Raw genomic sequence first — 18,326 nt, 5'->3', positions numbered from 1 at the left:
ACACATACACCAATGGAATAGAATTGAGAACCCAGAAATAAAACCACATAAATATGGACAGATAATTTTTGACAAAGAAGCTAAAAACATACAATGGAAGAAAGATAGCTTCTTCAATAAATGATGCTGGGAGAATTGAATAGCCACGTGCAAAAGAATGAAACTAGACTGCTATCTGTCACCATGTACCAAAATTAATTCAAAATGGATCAAAGACCTGACACAGTAAACTTCATAGAAGAAAACATAGGTACTAAACTTATGGACCTTGGGTTCAAAGAGCATTTTATGAATTTGACTCCAAAGGCAATGGAAGTAAAAGCTAAAATAAATGAATGGGACTATATGAAACTTAAAAGCTTCTGCACAGCAAAAGAAACCATCGACAAAATAAAGAGGCAACCAACTGAATGGGAGGTTTTTGCAAACAGTGCCTCTGATAAGGGGCTAATATCCAAAATATACAAGGAACTCATGAAACTCAACAACAAAAAAATTAAACTACCCAATTGAAAAATGGGCAGACGACCTGAAGAGACATTTCTCCAAAGGACATACAAATGGCAAATAGACATATGAAAAAATGTTCAACATCACTAATCATCAGAGAAATGCAAATAAAAACCACAATGAGATACCACCTCACCCCAGTCAGAATGGCTATCATCAACAAGACAAATAGTAACAAGTATTGGAGAGGCTGTGGAGAAAAAGGAACCCTCATACACTGTTGGTGGGAATGCAGACTGGTGCAGCCGTTATGGAAGGCAGTGTGGAGGTTCCTCAAAAAATTATGAATAGAATTACTATATGACTCAGCAATCCCTCTCCTGAGTATCTACCCCAAAAATTTGAAAACATTTATACATCAAGACACGTGTGAGCCAATGTTCATTGCAGCTTTGTTTATGGTGGCCAAGACATGGAAACAACCAAAATGTCCTTCGATAGATGAATGGATAAAGAAGTTGTGGTATATATACACAATGGAATACTATTCGGCGGTAAGAAAAGATGATATAGGAATATTTGTGACAACATGGATGGATCTTGAGAGTATAATGCTAAGCGAAATAAGTCAGACAGAAAAAGCAGAGAACCATATGATTTCACTGATATGTGGTATATAAACCAAAAACAACAAAAGAACAAGACAAACAAATGAGAAACAAAAACTCATAGACACAGACAATGGTTTAGTGGTTACCAGAGGGTAAGGGGGGTGGGGGGGGTGGGAGATGAGGGTAAGGGGGATCAAATATATGGTGATGGAAGGAGAACTGACTCTGGGTGGTGAACACACAATGGGATTTATAGATGATGTAATACAGAATTGTACACCTGAAATCTATGTAATTTTACTAACTGTCACCCCAATAAATTTTTTAAAATATCTTGTACACCTAATCTAATGTTATTAACCAATATTACCCCAATAAATTTAATTTTAAAAATGTTTAAGAAAAATCCATTTAACAACAAAAAATAGAGACCTCTGATCATAACTGTTTTCTTTTTAATTTTGTATCTGTCTTAGTTATCAGATTAGAAGGAACAGGGTGTCAGCCTAAGAAATATTGAGAGATCTGGTATCATATGGTGAAAATACACCCCGAAAGGCCAACTACCAACAAGTTTAAGAATACAAAAAGAAGGAGGAGGAAGGCATCTCTGATACTAGGAAACTTATTGTTTCCTAACCTTACTCATTGTTTCTCTCCTCTCTTAGGAGTCTATGGAGCCACATGTAATCTGATTGATTACATTTATCAGTCAACATGACTAATGACTATTTTTCCAGCCAATTCTTTTGACAGATGAGCACCAACTCACAGCTTTATGGAAACGTCAAACAAAACTTATCTAAAGCCCCCTAACATATTACCATCTAACATATTAACTGCTTTCATTTTTGTTTTTCTTTTCAATCCTCATCTACAGACATTTCTATCTCATGGAGTTGTAAACATGCTAAAAGATTTCGCATTCTGCGCTCTCCATTTAAATGTATTGAGGAGATTCTTATTGTAAACCACTGTACATTTTCAATTCAAAGAGAGAAAATAATTCTATGAGATTTTTGACTAGAGATAATCGTCCCACCAAAAAGTATATACCTATACTTTCAGGTATAAACCATAAAAAGCAAATACAGCTATTAAAATTAATTATGCCAAAAGACTGGAACAAGATAAACAGCAAAACCAGGGCCAAGTGCTAAAAACTGGAGTCAATTATCAAGCTATCTAGTAAAAGCCTCCAAAAATTGATAATCCTCCAGCCTTACTTTTATGATGACATTAGACATAACACTTAATTTTTTATATATTAAGGAACGAGCTCATGGAAAGCCAGTCTATGCTAATCTTTTAAACCTATTACTAACATTTTATGCATCGTACTTCTAGCTAAAACAGAGTACATATCTATTTAGGTTCTCCCAACAACAGTACTTTCTAAAAGGGTCCCTGCTAGGCAGTAAGGCCATTCATTTAGTAAATACTACCTGGGCACCTAGCCATGCATGACTCACGTTAATGCAAATGGGAGTTTCACAGTCATATCCAAGGTCTGGGGAACAAATGGAGTAACTCATTTTTGGTTTTCCTCCTCTCATATCTATTTAACATGGATTATAAAAAATAAAAAAAAAATTGCTACGCCTTACTCAATTTCCAAATACCAATAGGTTCTTATTTTTAGAGTTTGTTTTCCTATGAATCCAAGTATCATTTATCCTCAGGAGTTCACAGGTAAGAGGAAATCCACACCTTAAGGCATTAGAATCTTAGGAATATTTCTTGATCAACCTCCTGTTTTGTCTTATTTTACGGCCATAATTACAAGTAAAGGAAAAGCTGTTATATAAGATATAAATTTGCAGCTTAATAACACCAAATATTGCATATACTCACACAACAGAGAATGATGCCTTACAACAGAGCAGTGTGTTAATTTGACTTCCAAATATTAATATTACTCACCCAAAGAGTCGTGCTCACTTAGAGCTATACAACCAAGTGAGAGGCACTTTCTAAGTTTCTAAGCCTTCAACAATATGACAAAATATGAAATAATGACAGCCTATCCATCCAAAAGGACATGTCAAAGCCATTGAATATACAAGTCCGTTTTGTTGTCCAAGACATATTACCATTTAAAAATATATACAAACAATAGGTCAGTATGATATGAATCCAATATTTTCTAGGTGTACATGTTATAAAAAGGAGCGCAGGGGAATACACACCAAAATCTTATTTGACTTCCAAATATTAATATTACTCACCCAAAGAGTTGTGCTCACTTAGAGCTATACAACCAAGTGGTTATACAATTGATTGTATACCAAGAGCTATACAATCAGGGGTTAAGAGGTGTTTGCTTCGTTTTACCTGGCCATGTTTCCTATAACTTTATATGCTAAAAAGCTTGGGGAAAGTGTTTGAGAGAGAGAGAGATATCAAGGAAGGTAACGACCAGTTTGTCCTTCAGTTCAATAACAGGCGTGTAAATGTTACTTCATATAAATGATAACTTCATTGATCTGGGTTAAGAGTCCCAAATTTAACAATCAGTTTGCCACTTCCAGGATACAGACAGTTAAACCTTAGAATGCCAGAATGTCTTTGCCATTCTTTGTCCTATGCCGCAGACTAGTCCAATTTCCTCACCCACATGTCCTCCATTAATTGCCTTTTCAATGGATTACTAATAAGTTTTTGATGTTAAGCAAACATCAATGCTCCTATTAAAGTGAGACCAAACACTGTGACTATTTGTTTAATAACACAGTCTGAATGAAGGACGGAGTTCAATTAGCACTGGAGCTGATACAGGCTTCATTAGGAAGGAGAGGCAATTAAAAAGTGGAAGGCTGCAGGAGGCAGTGCATGCACATCATGCGGCAAGCAGAAAAGGACACACGGCACAGAGCTCCTTTGAAAAAACCGTAACCTGAAGACTTCAGACAGAAAGAAGGATCATTAGCACAAAAGTAAGCACTCTAATAGGGTGGTCCTTATCCCACTAGCTTCAGAAGAAATATGAGGCCACATCACATCATCTAAATAAACTGCAGGGTGTCAGGACAATTGGGAGGAAGAGACACTATCTTGCGGGTAGAACTTCACTTAGCACAGAGCTTGGTTCACAGACACTGTTCAATGGATGCCACTGAGCACTACTGTGGGAGTCAGAAGACCCCCCGTCCCATTAACTAACTGTGTGACCTTGAATAAGTTGCCCAACCTCCATGGACTTCTGTTTCCCTTCTTGTAACATTAGGTGATTGAATAAATGAGCTCTTCTAATTCAAAGTTCCATAATTTTATTATTCCAATTACTCATTGTTACTGGTATCCTAGTGATCAAGGAAGCAATGCAAATCATTAATTACCTAACCATAAATATTCATATTATTTTCTTAAAAAGGAGGTAAAGAAAAACCAAACATGCTATAATTTTTTAAAGGTACATATACATGGACAGAGATTTTATTTCATGATTAAAATCCCAGGATTTCTCTGATGTATTCCACTTTCCATATATTCCACACATTTTGAACCAATACAATAAATCAGATGATTTTTGTAACTTTTCTTTGTGGCATTGAGTATTTACAACTTAGTGCCAGACACTGGGAAAGAACTAAATGGGACTGAAGTATGAAGCGGAGATTCTTCCATCTATTAAATTGTTTAATGACAATTCAGTCATACTTCAAGGTCACTCTTGAAATCACAGCCTTGTGAAGAGGCCCATGAGGATCAGGCCAGCTGCCTGGTGTCTGCTTTCCCTCCAGAGCTCCCAGGAGGGGTAGAAAGCAAGCCAGTCTTCCACGGTAGAAACAGCAGAGACTCACAGAACCATTTTGAAGAGGGGCATGAGAAGAATAAAACAAAAGGGAGGGGGGAGTTTAATGTCAAAGGATTTGAGAAAGAAAAAAAAAATTGCACTCAGTGCAAAAGTAAGCGATTTCACTTCTAGGAATTTATTCTACGGAAGTATTTATTCAATTGGATAAAGATGCGTTCGTTCAACACTCATTTGACAACGATAAGGCCACATGTGAACAGAGACTTAAAGGAAAATGAGAGAGGGAGTCAGGCAAATTGGCATGGGGGGCGGGGCTTAAAGGTTTCTAAGCAGTGAGAACTATGAAAGGAAAGCCCCTGAGGAGAAACTGGGCTTAGGACACTCAAGAAATATCAACTATTTGAGTGCGGCTGTAGTGCAGGCTGAGAGTGGCAGAGGTCAAGGTCAGAAAAGTAGTAGAACGCTTACTCGTGGGGGTTGTTAAAGACCACGGCAAATACTTTAGATTTGAGTGAGTTGGGAGTCATTGAAGAGCTTTGAGCAAACTGATTTTTATCTGAGTTTTGAAAGATCACTCTTGGCAGCTGTTGAGAAGTAGAGAGACTGATAGAAAATGACGACAATAATTCAGATAAGAGGCAATGATGGTTTGGACCAGATGGTGGTGGTTAGAGGTGCTGAGAAATGGCCAATATGTGCACATATTTAAAAAATAGAATCTGCGTATATTTAAAAAATAAAATCAACAGGAGTTGCTCATGAATTGGAGTATTAGAGAGAGGTATCAGAGATAATGCCAAAGTTTCAGGCCTAAACTGAAAAAAGTGAAATGGGCATTTGCAGAGATGGTAAAGACTAGAACACTCACTCACATATAGTTTCCTATTTTCCCATGATTACAAATAATCTAAATATTGATGAATAGTAGAATGACTAAATAAATTATAGTATATCCATACTATAGAATCAGAACTACACATCCTTTCATGAAAAGACATGCATGGCATATAATTTAGTCACAAGTTACAGAATATGGTTTTTAATGTGATGCCACTATATATATGTGTGTGTGTGTGTGTGTGTGTATACATATATGCTCTTATTTGGCCCTTTTATTTATTTAGCTAATTTATTGCTACCAGAAAGCAAAATGTAATTAAGTCCCACATGAAATGTCAAATAGAATCATGAACTTAGAGACCACTTTTGCCTAGACTGGTCAGAAATAGCTTGAAAGATGCTCCAAGTTTCCATGAATGGAGATGAAGCAGGAGAGAACACAGACAGCCAATGTCAGAGGCCAAGGAAAAATTAAACTCAAATCACTGAACTTGGATTGGAACCAATGGTTAGCAAGGAAACAGCAAAGAGCACTGAGGGCATTCTTTTGTCCAATTCCCAAGTCACCAAAGCTTTTCCCTTTTAAGTTTTTTTCATCCACTTCCATTCACATATCCACTTCCTAGATGAACACAAAATCTATCCTCCCTTCGCCTATGGCTCGTGCTCTGGCAATTCTCACTGTTCCTTTTCTATCTGCAAGTCTTCTAAGAATGAGTGAGCTCACCTACCCTTGCTAAGTGTAGAAGCAATAAATAATCACATCTAGCCAGAAAGAAACGTGAAGACATTTCTCAGTACCAAGTCTGTAGTAGAAGGAGCACAGGCAGAGAAATCAGACTTAAGTTCCAGGCCTGGATTTGCTTATATTACTTACACTGCAGGGTCTCAGTTCTTCCATCTGTAAAATGGAATGGCAACAAACATGGTTGTTAAGAATATTAATTTGATGCAGTCAGTAAGTTGCTTCATATAGCTGGCATATAGTCAGAACTCAAGCTAGAAATGGATGGTTATGTAAATGAGAACAAAAAAAGAGAATAAGTGAATATAAAGGCAGAACTTTATTGCAGGTTTTTTGTTTTTGCTTGTTGTTTTTCTTGGGGGGGGGGAGCGAGTTGGGTAATGTTTAAATTGAAGAGACTCAAAAACAAATGGTCACTAGGAAACCAAAGGAGAAAAATGAATTTAAAAGTTAATCTATCTTGGATCCTAGTCTGTCTACACATTTTCAGTAATAGATCTCTACATTCTGTTTCATAACTTGAAATTTTAAAATTTCCCCTAATCACTTATACAAAATGTTAACACCCATATTAATGTAATCATATTTTGGTGAGAGAACACTATTTTCCTTATACTTAATGAATTGGAAAGAGATTGTATGGCCCTTGATTTTTTTTTTTTCCTGTGCCCAAATGTTAATAGCCACTTTACTTTTAATAGCCCAAAACTGGAAACAACCTAACTGTCCATCAACAGGTCATACGTTCATACAACGGAATACTACTCAACAATAAAATGGAATGAAATAATAATGCCCACAACATGGACAAATCTCTAAAACATAATGCTAAGTGGAAAAAGTCAAACATGAAGAACTACACACTATAGGAGTCCATTTATTTGACATTCTTAATAAAATAACTACAGTGATAAAAATCAGATCAGTGATTGGGGCTCAGGGTCAGGGGTGAATGCAGAACCATGAGAAAATTTAGGGTGATGGAAATCTTCCTATGTCTTGATCGTAGTGGTGGTTACACCACTGTATACAATTACCAAAATTCAAACTCTACATTCAAACAGTTGAATTGTATTATATGTAAATTACACCTCAACAGGCTGGGGAGGAGAAATGTATAAGACAACTGCCGCCTCCCAACAAATAACCGGAGCCCTCCCACTTTTAAATAAACAATGACGATGCTGTGCCAACAAAGCAAAACAAGGTCCTGGTACTTTTTTCAGTGTCATTCAAAAAGTGGTCACTATTTTCCAAAAACTCTTGCATACTGCACATGTAAGAAGAGCACCTTATTCACCTTCTGTTTCTGACTCCAAGGGCTTTGATAACTCCTAGCATTTATATAAACTCTGCTGTTTTCCATACATCACTGCCTTCTCCTTCTCCCTGTATCATTAATTTTGCTGTATACGGGAACTCAATTAAATGACAAAAGGCAATTTTACTAACACCTTCTATCTCCACCAAAGGTTCCTAACTACATGTTAAGAATCTGAAGCAAAACTTACTGTAAGCAGCCAAAACAGCCCTGGGGGCCTTAAAATGGTGCCCATAGACGATCACAGTGCTGCTCTTACTGTTCATTCAATGGGTGCAGGATCATTGCATGATGTCCAGGGAAGGCCTGAAGGTATCCCATTGTCTCTGTGGCCTGCATGGCTGTGGGCTTGCTGTGCACATACTGTGTCACCACATCAGGCTCCAACTGAGGCAGACACTTCCGGAACTCAGACCAAATCGGGGACAGGCCGTGCCCTAGAGGTGGGGCAGAGCTAACCTGGGGATTAGGCCTGTGTTCTCCACTTTCCACCCACCCCCGCCTGACTCCAGGTGTGAGCACTTCTGACCCACACCTTGAAATTGGCTCTTAAATACTTTTTCTGATAGGTGTATCCTTTGCCTCATAAAGAATAAGAGTAAGTTCTGGGTCGGGAACTGTGCTAGTTGCGAGGGTTGTAACAATGACCAAAGACGACACAGGCCCTGCCCTCTGGTCGTGCAGTCCAGTGGAATCGCTTGTAGCTGTCTGATGCTGTGTGTCTGAGAGCAGCAAAGGGACCCTCACTGAACACTTACTGCAAACCAGAGGGCACCAGGCACTTAACCTGCATCTGCATTTAACCTAACAGCCACATGAACTAGGACTCTCATTAGTCCCTAGATTTCCAAAGACCGTGAAGCCCAGAGGTTAAGTGATTTTTCTAACACACTTATAGGATCAGCCATAGGCAAATAAAATAAACGTGACTGTGACATAGCTTATTGATGGTACTGTCTTGCCCTCATCTTGCCACACAGAGCCCCAAATTAGCCTTTTTCTATTCTCCTTAAATGCCGCTGCATAAAGGATCAGCCAGTTAGCCAAATCCTTGCTCATTAAAATTTTAAGCCAATGTGCATCATTTCCCTAAAGGTCACCGGTCCTCAGACTACACCAGCATTAGAACCGTTTGAATGGCTGATTAAAACACAGCTTGCTGGGCGCCGGCCCAGCATTTAATAGGTGTGGGGCAGGGCCCAAGAACTGACATTCCCACCAAGTGCCCCGGGGATGCTGATATTGCTTGTTTAGGACAAGATTTTGAGACTCACTACTATAAACTACCACAAGTAAGGCTTCAAGCCCCTCTAATATAAAGGGTTCAATGTTACCAACAAAAATCTACAGAAGTCTGGTTACCTACTTAACACAGAAACAGGAACAACCAGAGCACAGGAAACACGTCTGCTCGTTTAAACTGTTCACAGGTGAAGCCAATGTAGTTCAGAAAAGAGATGTGAGCCCTAAGGAAAACTATGGACTGTGGGTGACAATAACTTGTTCATGTAAGTTCATCTGTTGTAAGAAATGTCCCATTCCGGTGAGGGATGTTGGTAAAGGGGCAGGCCATGCCTGTGTGGGGGGAGGGTGTATAGGAAACCTCAGTACCTTCTTGTCACGCAGAGTGTGATGTGGGGTCTCTGGTCCTGCTCCCCACATAAGAACGCAGGATATGGTGAGACCAAAAAGGAACACCCACAGAGCCATAGATAGGGGGTTCATACCACTATAGTCTCACTGGCGGCTGGGTTGGAGACACAGGAAGCAGGAGCCACACGATCCGCAACCTGCCGTCCGATTCTCTGCCAACCAACCAACCCGTTGCTAACTGCAATCTGCTGTGCTAACTGCAATCTGCGCTTGCTAGCTCAGCCACCATCTTCTTGCTAGCCCCCATTTGCTGCTTAGCGTAGCCACGGCAGTTATATTAGTGGCCAATGGCTCACTGGTTACAGCTGACGGCCAACTAGCCACAGCTGATGGCCATCCAATCACAGTTGATGGCCATTTACTACCTGAGCCAGCACCTTTCCATGTGAGGGTAAAAGCCTGGAAACTGCACTCCTGGCTCTGTCCCCACACTCCACCACTACAGGGTCTCAACCGCGAGGGGCCCTGTAAGAGGAGCCTGGAGGTGAATGCAACATCCTGGACACAGCCAGGGTTTCTCAGGACACCACCAGTCCTTCTGGACACAGCCAGGGCTCTCAGGGCACTGCCACTCTCTTTGTGCACAGCCAGACCTCCTGGACTCAGCCAGGGCTCTCAGGGCACTGCCACTCTCTCTGGGCCTCTCAGGATACCGTGCTAGAACCACAGCGACTCACAGTCAAGGTGCTTACATATTCTCAATGGCGGCCGGTCAAGACACAAAAGCAAATATCCGCCAGTTCCACTACATGGTGGTTATGTTCCCAAACAGTCAAGCGGTCCATTAAATTAGGGATGGAAGGCAATTTCCCATAATCCATAGTCATTTGCCAGGGCTGTCCTGGGGGTGAGAGACGACCTTGACCTCACCCTCATCTCCCACGGAGGACTCAGCAAGCATTTCCTCCTGGGACTACAAGTCCTGCATCCGGGCTGCCTCAGCAAGCACTTCCCAGCCCACAGGGCCGCAATGACCTTCGCTTTCTCCGGCCTCTGCGGGTTGGGGAACCGTCCACGTCTTTCCACCCCTCCACGGGGATCCAGCTCCCCCACAGCTGCTCCCCCTGGTCTTCCTGAGACCCAGCGCCCACATGCACAAACCACTCCACCACCCTTCGGAGAGCTCTGGCCGTCACCATACCCTGCTCACTGCGTCATGTGTCACATGAGGCATCATGTGGGGTTGCTGGTCCTGCTCCCCACATAAGAACGCAGGATATGGTGAGGCCAAAAAGGAACACCCACGGAGCCATAGGGGAGTCATACCTCTATAGTCTCCCTGGCGGCTGGGTTGGAGACACAGGAAGCAGGAGCCACACGATCCGCAACCTGCTGTCCACTTCTTTGCCAACCAACCAACCCGTTGCTAACTGCACTCCGCCGTGCTAACTGCAGTCTGTGCTTGCTAGCTCAGCCACCATCTTCTTACTAGCCCCCATTTGCTGCAAGTGTAGCCACGGCAGTTATATTACTGGCCAATGGCTCACTGGTTACAGCTGACGGCCAACTAGCCACAGCTGATGGCCATCCAATCACGGTTGATGGCCATTTACCATCTGAGCCAGCACCTTTCCACGTGAGGCCGAGAGCCTGGAAACTGCCCTCCTGGCTCTGTCCCCACACTTTCCCTCAGTTTTGCTGTGAATCTAAAATTACTCTAACAAAAGAAAATCTTAAAAAAAAAAAAAAGTTATGTGGTTCTTCATTATGACAAGTGACAAACCTGAGGCCTGGAGTCAAAGACTATATGATATAGAGACCTTCCCATGGCAGACTTTGACACATGGAGAGCAGTAAATATACTACTGGTATCAGATATCGCTGTCCCCAGTTGCCCAGGATGTTGAGTGTGTGTGTGTGTGTGGCGGGGGTGGACTTGGAATGGCCTGGACCCCATGAACAACCTCTTCCAGAACAAGTCCAATAAATATCTTGACTTTCTCTTACGCCCTGCCCCACACCTATTGTTGTCAACATGTAGGCTCAGAATTCTGCAGTTCTCCTACTGCACTGAATTTAGAGAAAAATTAGATGGTTGTTCATGCCTCAAGGAAATATTAACTGTGTCCAAAACAATCCTCTCTTTTGTTACTTCTTCCATGGTTCTGACTAGGCATTAAGTGCCTGGGTCAACAGCAAGCTAGGCGGGCAGCGCCACTCCCCACCGCTCAATTTTCCACCTGGTCAATAAGCTCTGCGAGTCAGACTCGTATTGGGTCAGTGGATCTTTAATCTCCTAGATGATCTCAATTAGAAAGATGGCCCAGCAGCACGCCAATACTGAATTAATTTCCCTTCAGATCTGCATTCCATACACCTGGTCACCCCCCATTTTAAATGAATGTGACCTAGCTTCATCTAGAGCCTCAGCTCCCCCAAAACAGTTCTATTACTCAAGGAGCCTGTATCTGATCAAGTCGTAAGTGCGTGTGTGAATGTGAACAGAAAGAGAAAAAGGAGAGATTAATCAGTACGCCCCAGAGGTTATGAAACCATTTTCCTACCCACCTCATGTACTCATTGCCTCCCCTGTATGCGTGCTCTACGCTAGACTCTGAAATCCCAAAGGAACCAAAACCATGGTTTCCACCCTCTCAGAACCTACAGCCTAGTGAGCAAGAGTCTGCTGATCAGCAGAAGCAGGAGGGAACAATCCTGCCTCATTTACACACATATGGGTACTCAGAACAAATAAAACCAAGTTGGAAAAAGATGACAAATTACAAGTAGCAAAGTAGATGCATTTAGCATCTTCACTTTAAAAAGGAATCAATTTTGTCCACGTTTTTCTTTCTATATAGGATTCAGGGCAGCCCTGCTCCAATCTTCTATAGTTGCCCAGAAATCTCTTCCCCACAAAATAACAGTGATGCCTGAGCCCGTCCGTGACTTATCCCCCACCCCTTGTGTTTATGCTCTGTCCCCTGACTCTTTTATAAAGATAGGTACCCCTCAGAAGATTTATTCTCTAAGCCAGGAATTCTCAGACGTTGGTGAGTGTAAGAATTTTCTAGAGCAAAAGCAGAATCCTGGGCTTTTCTCTCAAGACTCCGAGTCAGTTACCTAGAATAAGTTTCAGAAAACTTCAGTTTTAATAAGTACCTTAAGTGTTTGATTCTTCTAATGCCAGACATTGAGCTTCACATGTGGTATTTCACTTATTGCTCAAAATAGCCCTATTTACAGAGAGGGCATGAAGCAGAAGAAAGTTAAATAACTTGCCTAAACTTACACAGCAAGAAAGTGGCAGATCAGGGTCCTAGCTGAGCCCTCAGACCCCCAAACCCAAGGACAACCCAAAGTTGGCAAGCCAAGTGCCAGAGGCAATTAAGCTCAAAACTAAAAAGGCTTCAGGGAAACAGAAGGAAGGTTTAGGTTCAGAGAAGGGAAAGGTAAGCAATAAAATCAGAAGGGGCTCAGAAACAGATTTTGCCAGCATCTCAACTTTGCCTAGGGCCAGTTCCACTCACGCTAAGGCCAGCAGAAGTATACCGACATACACAAGGAAAACCAGTTGCTATAAATGCATCGGGGAAAAAAAAAAAACTTCAGGTTTTACATGCAATTAATAGCAAAGACGTTTCTTAATGGCAGCCTTCTCTCGCCTTTCCAAATTAATGAGTCAGAAACGCACTGCTCTCAATAGCATCTTTAGAAGTGGGCAAGTCCCCCTCCTGGGCTCACATTAAAAGCAGAACCCAGGACCTTCAGCTAAATGCTGCAATGTCCTCCAACTTAGAAAGTCATCTCGAAGCTGTAAAAGCCTATGCACAGATTTCTTCCTCGAATCTCTTTTAGTCCCAGAAGAAAAAGAGAGATAGGGAAAGAGATGAAGATGCATCATTTGGGGAACGTGTCATTTGGGGAACATTTTGGATAACACTAGAGGTAGTTAACTCATTTAAAAGGTGGTTCTTTCTATAAAGGAAAATGTCCTTTTTGTTGATGAATAAAAAGTTATGCATGTAAAGAGGGCGGAGATGGGGTGGGGGGAGGGGGAATCTTAAACTACGGTATGCCTGGAAGCTTACACAACAACAGCGTTTTTTAAGTTCTGTTTTTACTATAGATATTTGTGTGTATGTCTGTGTGTCACTGTGTGTGTGTGTGTGTGTGTGTGTGTGTAAGTAACATACGTTGGAGAGGAACTAGTCTTGAGCTAATTTTCTTTCTATAACATCCAATCTGTGAATAAACTACACTGGGGGGCTCCAACCTGACCCCAAAGGAAACCCCACGTCACAGGCCTGGGTGGCTGGCCGTTTGCATTCTACAGAGTGTTGCCTTTTAAATAAACGTATCAACAAGGGCCCACCTGTGTCTGTTACATGTCCCCTGGATAATTAATGCTGGTAATAACACCTCAGTGTTAGCACACAAAGCACCTGGAATGCGACTCGCTGTACACATTCTAATCACATCAGACCCCCAACCCTCCAAATGACTTTCTTCAAAACAATGACTGTCTTTGAAACCACAGAAGCCAAGCTAGGAAGAAGCTCTTTCCCAGGATTTGGCTGCGGCCGAGCAGTTCTTAAAGCTAGAGTGGCACCAAGTGGTCAAGAAGGGAATTAGGCTGCCAGTTTGTATTGACATCCGCTGGCCAGGCAACAATATGTGTCAATCCAGTACGGCTCCCAGGCAGCCGGAGGTGGCAGCCCATCTCCTCGGAGTGGGGAGTGGGCTACGCAGGTAAGGCAGGAAAACGGAGCCCCACACACCACTGATACCTGCAAGGTGCTTCCAAAACTCACATAAATCCTAACCTTTTCTGATTTTTAGGAGGCTTATATTTGAACAAACACCTAAGGAGGAGGTAGCAGTTAGAACCAACTATCCCCTATCATTGTTTATACATCTACACACTATTTCATCTTTTTATTAAAGTCTATGTCTGTCCTGTGCCCCACACAAAGATAGTGAGAAATATTATTTCCATATTACAGATTAGAAAGGAAGGTGAAATGATAGGAACAAATAGGGAGATTATTGGTCAGAGAACTAGGTAAGTGTTCTGTGACTTTTTATAGCCGCTTCTATAACTGCTGAACCAATATCTCCTCGTATCCATTAGCTTGTCGTGACCCCGACCAATTATTGTTCTTTCTCACACACATGGTCTCCCCTTAGACCAGTATCACTACTACGTATTCTGATTTTCCCTCCTTTTTTTGTATTTGTCTTACTTTTTTCTTCGTGTTTCCCCTCCCAATGGCTCAGACTCAAATAAGCTGGGTGGCTTCGAAGACCACTATCAGAAAGGGTTTCTCCCTCCTGTGGCTTCCTATAATTATAGACATGTCATTTTCCCATAATGCTACAGCTTCGTTAATCACTTCAAATACAGAGAGAACCAGACAAGCTTTTCTGTGAACAGAGAGCTCAGGGTCCCATTTCAATTTGTGATTATATCAATAATCTTGAGACTATCTTATGTGAACTAACCTATTATTTCTAGAGAAACTGGAAGAAACTGCTAAAATCATACAGGCAAACCCTTGTCAACGCAGGGAGTATACGTTTGTATGATATAAATTTCCAGATGACACTTGTCAGCTGCTTTGTCCTGCCTTCCTAAATGGTAAAAAGGCAATTTTGCCTTTCCTGTCAGGACATTCATGTAAAGAATTGTGAGAACCTGTATCAATCCAAGCACAAATTAAAAGCACAGTTGTGGCCAGTATGAATTTAAACTAGATCAGAACAAAAACAACAAATTAATCCTGATATACTTTTCTAAAACACTCCAGTATAATTTTCATGCTGCAGCCATACACCCCAAGACCACAAGAAAATCTTATAGCAATTTCACAGATAATCTTATGGCAGATTGGAAAGATTAGAGGAAGCAAAATTTCTAAAGAAATCATTTCATAGAAGAGCATAGCATAAATATTGTCATTTGTATTGATTATTTCTCATGAATACACCTCTTTTTTTCCCAAGAACTAATCTATTTTTTAAATTAGTTTCAGGCTTACAGAATAGTGTAATAGACATTTACACCCCTCACAAAGTGATAACCCCCCTTAAGACAACTACCCCTCTGACATCATAAATAGCTGTTACAATTCCATTGACTCTGTTTCCTATGCTGTACTCTACATCCTGTGACTATATGTATTAAATTATAGCTGATAGTCATTATTATTCAGCTTCAGCATCATGAATACATCTTTAACCAGGGGATCTCCAACCATAGAAAAACATATCACATAGCATCTCCAAACAGAAAAATACTTACGTTTGGGACAGTAAGTGAGAAATAACACTTTTTGCTGTGGTCAAACAGTGGAACCACAAGACTGTAGGAGGAAATGCTGAGACACAATTTGCCTTTAGAGAAAATGAATTCATTTGTTCAAAAAGTATTTATTGAGCACCTGCTCTTTGCCAGGTATAAGCCTCTGGACAGGAAACAAAGCTCCTGCCCTCAAGGACTTTGCATTCTAGTAGGGAAACTGTGACGATTGTGCCATGTAAAAATAATAAACGAGTGACTATCACACCAGGTAGGGACCAATGCTCTGAAGCAAAGTGTCCTGGTTGAGAATCGTATTACGCAAGCTGCAGCCGTGGATGGGGTAGTCAGAGGAAGGCCTCTTCAAATACATAAATTTGAGGGCAATGAAGGTCCATGATCAGATATGCATTTTAGCATTTAACCCTAGTACCAGCCAATAGAAAATATCAACAGGATTAAAGAGTGGACGCACCCAACAGCAAGGGATGCCTTTAATTCCATAGGTATCGGGGAGAGGAATAACCAAACATCGAGAATAGTAAGTACCTGTTCCTCAACTTCCTAGAATCTAAATGCTCATCCAACGCCGTCTACTTCAGCAAGGGGAAAAAAAAAAGGGTCACAATGGAAAGAGATCATCCTTGACATTTCACAGTGGTTGGAATTAATTGCCATGGGATAACAGCATCAAGATGTAAGCTTATAACAAAGGTTGCTTTCAAATCAGTTATGCAAATACAGCTTAAAGAAGCCTAATATATGTAGATTTATGAGTAGCTCCTTCCAGGTAACGATTTAAAACAAAAAATTAAAACTCGTCTAAATTCTAAGAGGAATTTATAATATAAAATAAAACTAAGAGAAAAGCAAACAATGGACCTCTAAAGTTTTCCATAAAGAAATGTAGCATTTTCTACTAGAAATAATAATATAATCCCACTGATTTCTTTCCTCACATAGCATATTTTACTGAATCCTCACGTGTATCAAAAGGCAAAGGCAGCCAGCAATCTGGAGCTCTGGCACTTAGCAGACTCCATCTCATTGTGCATACATGGGTCCTCCTGCTGTGGAATTAACAACTTGTAGACTGTTCTAGTGCAACCATTGAGCTGTTGCATTTGAATATGATGCATACTTTTTAATTTAAATAAAATGCTTTTAGTATTGATTTTTTTTCATCCATATTCAGTATGCCATCCAAACTACAAAATCTGCTGATGATATAAAAAGTCCCTTCTGAAGCTCAAAAAACCTTCTATGATTCTATATGATGTTTCATTTATACTTAGGACAGATTTACCACTACGGCATTCCTCAGCCTCCTGTGGCCCAATGAATAATTGTTCATAGTTTATAAGAGTTTTTTCAGCCGATACTAACCAAGTATGTTAAACAATGCCTTTTTGAGATTCTATAAGGATACTGAATTTATTAGATATGTGGCTACTGAATTAGTAAAGCATTAGTGCACAACCTAAATGGCAAATTTTATAAGGAGACATAATAGGAGACAGTGTAAAGACATGTTAGTCTATACACTGAGAATAACCAAAGGTGAAGATATTCAAGGCAGCTGTTCCTTTGGTCATTAAAACCATGGGGTGGCAATTCCTAGGAAATGCTTGAAAGATCTACCACAAAGTTTTCCAAACTCCTTAATGACCTAAGGAAAGCAATTTAAGAATTTATTAGGAATTAACAAAGTATATTCATAGTTGATGTTAATGAAATCTTACATAATCCCATCCAGATTACAGACGAGAAAACTAGTACACAATTATATGAGCGACACTATTGCATCATTGGTGTGTTTTGGTAGGTCACTGGTGGGTTTCGTTTGCTTGAGTCAGTGATAGTCTATATGACTAAGAAGGGAAAGATAAATAATTTAAGAGTTCAGTTGGGACCATCTCTATTATTTTCCACCAGAGATTAAAAAAGAATATTTTAAAGTTTTTCAATTTAATGTAAGTACAGTAAATAATGCACACACTCTTATTTATAACTATAGTCTTTCTGAGTTTTGTGTGAGCTCAAGTGAAAACTTTTATTTAAATGCAGAAAAGTCATATCATATAGTACAGAGAAGCAAAAAACGTTTACTTTAAAATGAACCTCACAAAAAATTTATAATTTCCTGATAGATCTTCTCCTGTCATCTTCAAAGACCGTCAGTGCAAGTTGTATTTTCATCATTTTTAAGCAGAAAATCCTTAATCATTATCAAAAGAATTTAAATTTGAGGTACCCATCTGTTGCATTTTTTAGAGGCTCCACATACCCTTCGTAGAGAAAAACCTTGGTTTTGAACTTCAATGATTAAACAGTGGTCTCCTTTGTACAATCTGCTTATACTCCTGTTAGAGAGCAAGTATTTCAACGCCAACCTTCAGTCAAGAGCCTCTTGTCCTACAAGACACTCATTAGCCAAGGAAAAAAATATCATCTACTTTTAAAAAATGAAAGGAGGAGATCTGTGCTCACACAAGTGTTTTATGTTGCATGTTTTCTTTTTTAATCTCCAATTCAGAGGCTTTGTAATCACCAGAATTGTGAACTTTCTTCCTCTCTGAAATAATAAAGAGACCACTTAATTATCATGTCATGGTCATTTTGCCTGCTTCGTGCAGATTGCAAAACCCAGTAACAACTCTAATGAAAGGCATTTCTTCATGGCCACAACCTCCTTACACCTGGACTAT

Source organism: Rhinolophus ferrumequinum, chromosome 24 (genome assembly GCF_004115265.2).
Source record: "Rhinolophus ferrumequinum isolate MPI-CBG mRhiFer1 chromosome 24, mRhiFer1_v1.p, whole genome shotgun sequence".
NCBI classification, from domain to species: Eukaryota; Metazoa; Chordata; class Mammalia; order Chiroptera; family Rhinolophidae; genus Rhinolophus; species Rhinolophus ferrumequinum.
The sequence above is the reverse complement of the archived record's forward strand: the minus strand, read 5'-3'. Positions refer to the sequence as shown.